Below are 6576 nucleotides of genomic sequence, written 5' to 3'. Positions count from 1 at the left end.
CAGTCTCTGGAGAAGCTCGCGCTCCGCCCACACCCAATAGGAAGCGCGCACCTGCCCCCCCGGCGCCAACCAATCGAGGCACCTTTACCCAGAGCGTGGGCGGGCCGCCTGGGCAAAGATCCCACCCACCGAGGAGTGATTGGTTGAGACTGAGAAGGAGGGGCGGGATCACCTGAAGTCGGGGGCCGCCTCTCCCGACCCAGCCAGAGAGCCGGAAGGACGCATGCGCAGGCCTGGGAGTTTCCGCCCCGGGGAGGGAGGGAGGGAAGGAGGGAGGAGGCCGGCCGGAAGCGCGAGCGCACCTGGAGAAGGGCTCGCCGGGTGGGCCTTGTGCGCACGCGCACGCGCTCTCGCGCCGGGTTGTAGGGGGCGCCGCGGAGCGCGCGCTCGCTGCCCCTTGCTTCGGAGGGTGGTTTTACGGATGCACCGCGGGGGACGCTAGGTTCCCTCCGGACCCGGCCCACCTTCCCATCCTTGCGGGGTGCCACCGCTTTCCTCGCCAACCATTTGCCACTTTTAGGCGAACGGACGCAACTCTGGGTTGCAAAAGTTTTCCCGCCCGTGTGGCAGCCGCTGCAGGACAACCTCGGCGCCCTCCGGGCTGGGTTTGGGGGAGGATTGCGCGCACCACCTTAGGTCCGTCAGGTCCTGGGACCGAGTGGGCGCCGGAGAGAAGGAAGGTGGCTCCTTCCAGGCTCGGTCTCCCCACTGCTAGCCATTTCTTGGCCATTTTGCTGTTTCCCCACCGACAGGCTCTGCTGTGTTTGTTTCCCGGAGCAACGGAGCCGTGTCCCCGAGTTACGAGAGGCCGATTCTTTTCTTCCATGCCCCAGAGTTGGAGTTCTGCCTGACGGGCCGGGGAGGGGGTCCCCTCGTGGGGATCACGTCTCCCCTTCCCCATCCTCTCCTCGCCCCCCTTTCGCACCAGGGCCACCAAGGACAAACCTCAGTGGACATGGACAGCCAAGCCGAGGCTCCTGGGTGCCAGTCTCACTTGGTGCAAACACAGAGACGCTGTTAGCTAACCACGGGAGACCAGGAGGAGAGACCTGGCGGGAACCTGCAGCCCAGCCCTCCTGGGGCTGGGATTGCTCACCAGTTTGCAGCGGTCGTGGGGGCCTGCACCCCGCATCATCTCCCTGCCAGTGTCAGCCCCCCCTCTGAGCAACTGCGCTCCTGTCGCCCTGCCCCTCTCCTGCTCAGAGCGCCTGGCAGTGTTTCGGTGTATGCGCACCTTTGGGTTCCAGGGGTAACCCACTCCACCCTCAAAGGGAAGCTCCCCGAAGGCAGGACCCGCTTCGGCTTTGCTGACTGTTGCCCCGGCGCAGTGCCTGACGCCAGCCCGTCCTCAGGTGTCTGCTGGGTGTTGGCGTTCCAGGTGTGCTCTCTATGCCGATGGTGCCCTTGCCTGGGTGTAAATCGTGAGGAAGAAGCTTGTTACCCGCCATGGGGAACAGCTGTTCAGTGACGTTTATAAGAGAACTTAAGGTTTCCTGGCCATTTGTGAGTGGAAACCCTTTTTCTGCGTGTGATAACGTTTCAAGCTTTAATAATAGGACTGCTTTCTTGGCCCTCCGTTCCAAAGAACTTAGTGTGTGACTCCTGAGCTGAGAAACAGCATATTGGACCCTCGTGGGGCAGCTTCCTGCGTAACCCTCTGATATAAGCAGGTCAGAAACTTTTTAATCTCTAGACAACTATGGAGGACCGAAAATATTTTGTGTGTGTTATGGCTTTCAGTATCTTATTAAGATTGAAACAGAGAAATGTTTAAAACACAGGAACATACAAGCACACAATCTTGGAGTCATCAGAGTGTTGGTGCCATCCCCATCATGTCCCTTCTAGAAAAGTCCACCTCTGTGACACAATGAAAATGGAGAAGGGGAGAGGTCTGAGGCTCTGCCAGGGGTTTCTCCCCACCCTGTCCCACACTTGGAGAACCTCAGACTCGAAACTGTCACAACAGTGAGGCTCTTCCGTCTCAGCTTTCTCCTTTCTCTCTGCTCTTGGCAGGCCTCGCCCTGAGAGCAGGGGTATGAGTGCTGGGTGAGTGAGCGCTGCGTGGTTTTTTATTACTGTTATCGGTACTGATGTATCAGGCCCTTTTAAAAAGGAAGTCAGTAGATGCCAACGCACCTGCGTGGGCCCTGCATTCTTGGAGGTGTCGTCATGCCTCTCTCCCCTCCCCCGGGTGTGCCATCCCTCCTGACTTGGACTTTTCTTTCTAGAAGGAAGGGCCAGGCCAGAGTTTGCTGTGAGGGCTGCGTCACCAGTGTGTTTGGGTTTGTGTAAGGGAGGAATGTGGAAAAGAGTTTGAATTTGATAAAGGGCCTGTGGAGGAGGGGAACCCTTTCATTCCTAGAGCTGGTATGCCCACAAGTTCACTCACGGGGCTTGAATTGCAGCCTTTCTCGGGGAAACTGAGAAAGACCACGGAGAAAGGTTTAGATTCCTGTTGACTGTGGGCTTGAGACTGACCCTAATCTCATTCCTGTCCGTCATCCCTCCCCACCCCCAAATCCTCAAGCTAAAGCTGATCAAGACCTGTGTATGGAACGAATCAGCTAGTCCCATGCCCGGGAGATTAGTACTCAGTGAGTTAGGCAGATAAGTAAGGTGCGGAGCCTGTGTGATGCCGTGGACATGGCAAATTACAGGCTCACAGACTAGTTACCTGGGAATGGCTATCAGCGACCATCTCTCGCCCACGTACCATCAGCCTTCCTGGCCCTTCTCCACCCTCTGAAGGAAGTTAGGGAGAGCTTTTACCCTCCTGCTCTTTCCTCCCTTTGAATACTTTGTCTTTAAACGCTACAGTCTCTTGTTGGAAAGCTACCTTGTGCAGTCAGAAGAGTTGGTAATTTTCCACAATTAGTTTTACTAATTCACATCTTGCATAATATCGTATTTCTTCCCTTCCTCTTCCACCTCTTAAGAGTGTGTTGGTGACTTTTTTTTTTCCCTGAGGAATTTCTCCTGCCAGCTCTTTTTCTCCTTGATTGCTCAAGCTGGTTTTGATGGTGTTGGTTAATAATTCTTTAAGATTTGGAGCGTATATTTATGAATCTCCGACTGCTCACCAAAGCATGTTAAGTCCCTTAGCAGAAGTGGAATGAAATCACATGATCTGTATCCTAGTTAAGAGTTTTTCTAACATATTTCCCAAGAAGCATGTGCACGTAACCAGATGTGCTGACCTTTCTCAAATTTTATAATTTAGCTAAATCATTACATTTTACCTTTTTTTAAAAAAAAAAGATTATAGTAAATTCACATATTTGATGATGCTGCACTTTCTGTGCCCCATTATTTACAATCATTGCATTTAAAAATGTTTAATTCTTATAATTTGGAGACTTAATTGCTTGAGAATTTATTTGGCCCTGGGACTAATCTAATAGGACCTTACTGTGTCCGTAGAGTCTGGTGTTCTAATGGTAAGGAGGTGTGCTGCCAATTTGAAGGCATGCAGTTTGAGTCCACCAGCTTCTCTAAGGGAGAAACATGGGTATTTTCTTCCCATGCGGTGGACTGAAAACCTGGAGGGTCAGCTCTGGGTTGGTTAAAACTCGATAATACACAACATACCAAATTTCTCTCAGGCTCAGACTTGGTTGTTCCTTTTTATTAGGTTTGAACCCTCAAAAATGAAGACTTTATTCTGTTATTTGCCACATTAAAAGATTCGTATGTATTTTAAAAAGATGGTGGGATTAGATAGATGAGTTAATTTGAAACATTATGAAAGTCAAAGGCAGTTTTGCAAAATTATGAAAAGATCAGTGTTTCGTACATTCTGGTTAATTACTATTCTAAAATTTCTAAGTCTACTTGCCTTGGGAAAATGCTATGTTTGTTTTGTTTTTTGTTTGTTTGGTTTTTTTAATAAAAATGTTTCAGATAAAAAAAAAATAGCTCCTAATACTTTACTACATTGGATGTAAGAGTTCATTGAAGGATAGTGTGAAACACAATGTACATGAACTTTGTAAGTGAACCAATATAAAATAGAATTAAAAAAAAAGATCGTTTATGAGTCTTGGAGAAGCTCAAAGTACTTTGGGTAAACCCATCTTCATGGGAGGCAGTAGGTGTCAGGCACTGGACGTGGGTCTCATCCTTGATCTGATTCAACCACAGGTTTGTTTCCTGACCTTTTTCCTCACTGGGCCTCAATTTCTCCATCGGTAAAGTGCAGACACCGGAAATGATGACATCATCATAATCTCATCCTGCTCTTAGCATTCTCTAGTCCCCCAGGGATATGGGAGATTGATTATAATTTCTACTTCACCAGGTATGAACCGAAATGAAGAGAAGAATGTTTCTCTGAGGGCCACAGACAGCCTGCAGTAATCAGCCAACACAGTCCAGTTCCGCCAAGGTGTGATGAAAATGCTGGGGGACCCACCACGTGTCAGGAACTGAGGCCTTCCCTGTGCATTTAATTTCAAGTAACTTGAAGGACATTTCTGTTTAGAGGCAAGCACATCTTGATACCTTTCTTCTGTTTTTAAACTGATAAGTGTTAACTGGAAGAGTCCTTGCTCGGCTCCTTGCTGACTAGGTGACCTTGAATTTGTTCCATTAGCCGCTCAGAGCCTGATATTCCTCCTCTATAAAACAATATGATACTTACCTCTCCAGATTGTTTGACCATCAGATGTGAAACTGCTCTGCGCACCATAAAATGAGGTACAAATATTACTAGATGTTGTTAGTATGTACTGTCAAGTAGGAACAGACTCACAGCTAACATTCCCAGTGAGCTTTCAGAGGTAATAAATCACAGAGGAGGAGATTGCCCATAATTCTTCTGTGGAGCAGCTGTTAGGTTTGAACCACCTTCCTTTGGGTTGGCAGCACAACTCTTTACTGCTATTACTGCTTTACTTCTATTAGTGATTGTTATTTAGCAAAAAAAGATACCTACCAATGTGTGGTTAAAGCATCCAGCCATTGATCTAAAAGGTCACCAATTCAAGCCACGCTGCAGGAGGAAGATGCGGCAGGAGGAAGATGCGGCAGCCTGCTTGCCTAAAGAGTTACAGCCGTGGAAACTGTGTGGGGTGTTCAGCTGTGTTCACTGAGGGCCCTGTGAGTCAGAATTAGCTTGATGGCAGTGGGTGAGAGGAAAGCCTTTGGGGAAAAATATGGAAATTTTTTTAAAAAATGTTCTTATTGTTTTTGTACAGGGAAACTTTTTAATGGACATCTAGAGACTGGAAGGCATGCTTCAGCCAGACGTCTACATTCAGGACCTGCTTCTGCCATTTATGAGCATGAACTTCATGCACTACAAACCTCCATTTCTTCTGTCAAATACAGGTAATAAGCTCTGGTGGCCTAGTGGCAAGAAGCTGTGCTGTAATCTCAAAGGTGTGTGGTTCGAGGTCACCAGTTGCTTTGCTGGAGAAAGATGGCAGTTTCTGCCCATGTAGTTAACCGCCTCTGAAAACCCGCTGGAGGGTCAGCTATGGGTCAGTTCTGATTCAACGGTACAAAACAGCAGCAACAGTTGTCCCAATTCATGTACAAAACCCTTACAATAGAACCCCAGGAAGGGCCCCAGACCCAAACCCACCCAATGCCTTCAAGTGGACTCTAGTTCCTGACGGTCCTGGGTCAGGTTTCCAAGGCTGTACCTGGAAGAGACTGCCTCAGCTTTCTCCAGAAGAGCACCTGGGAGATTTGAACTGCTGGCCTGTTGGTTGGCATCCTAACACTTAACCTACTGCACCACCAGGGTTCCTTCAGAAAGGCTAAGGATTCCAGAAATGTTGTTTAATATTGGCATGTAATGATTTTTATTACCCACTGCCGTAATGTTGTTGTTAGTTATGCTTGAATCGGCTCTGACTCCTGTTAACCCCGTGTGCAGTGGGACATGATGTTGCCTTGTCCCACTGTAGCCTCAAGCTCTTCCGTATGCCGGAGACACTATGCCCATCATATATTCTGAGTGTCTTTCAACCTAGACGGCTTGTCTTCCAGCCTGTGACTTGCAGCACTGTGACACACCAGGCATTGTGTGTGACCTTCAGCCTGTGATGCGTCAAGCACTGTGACTTCCTGCACTGTGACACGCCAGTCACTGTGATTTCTAGCCTGTGACGCTCCAGTCACTGTTCTGTTGTGATTCATGTGGTTTTCATTGGCTAATTTTGAGAATAGCTCATCAGACCTTCTTCTTAGGCTGTTTGGTTCTGGAAACTCTGCTGAAACCTGCCCACCATAGGTGACCCTGCTGGTATTTGAAATACCAGGGACTTAGCTTCCAGCTTCGTAACAACATAAGTCATCATAGTATGACAAGCTGACAGATGGGTAGCGGGCTGCCATAATAGAAGTTATTAGCTTAGTAAGTATTTAGGAAGGCTCAACTATATATGTAACACTGTGCTTGACACAGAGGAAAAGACTACAATACCTCCCTCCCCCGAAAACTCCATGAAGATAAGATTCCTGCCACTCAGCACATCTCGTTCCACATGCCTATTGATTTAGCAGACATTCCCTGAGCACCTACCAAGGATAAGACAAGGAGATAAAACAAACAAACAAACAAACAAA

This window comes from Elephantulus edwardii, unplaced genomic scaffold, assembly GCF_000299155.1.
Source record: "Elephantulus edwardii isolate Elephantulus edwardi_28Jun2011 unplaced genomic scaffold, EleEdw1.0 scaffold00015, whole genome shotgun sequence".
Taxonomy (NCBI): domain Eukaryota; kingdom Metazoa; phylum Chordata; class Mammalia; order Macroscelidea; family Macroscelididae; genus Elephantulus; species Elephantulus edwardii.
The sequence above is the reverse complement of the archived record's forward strand: the minus strand, read 5'-3'. Positions refer to the sequence as shown.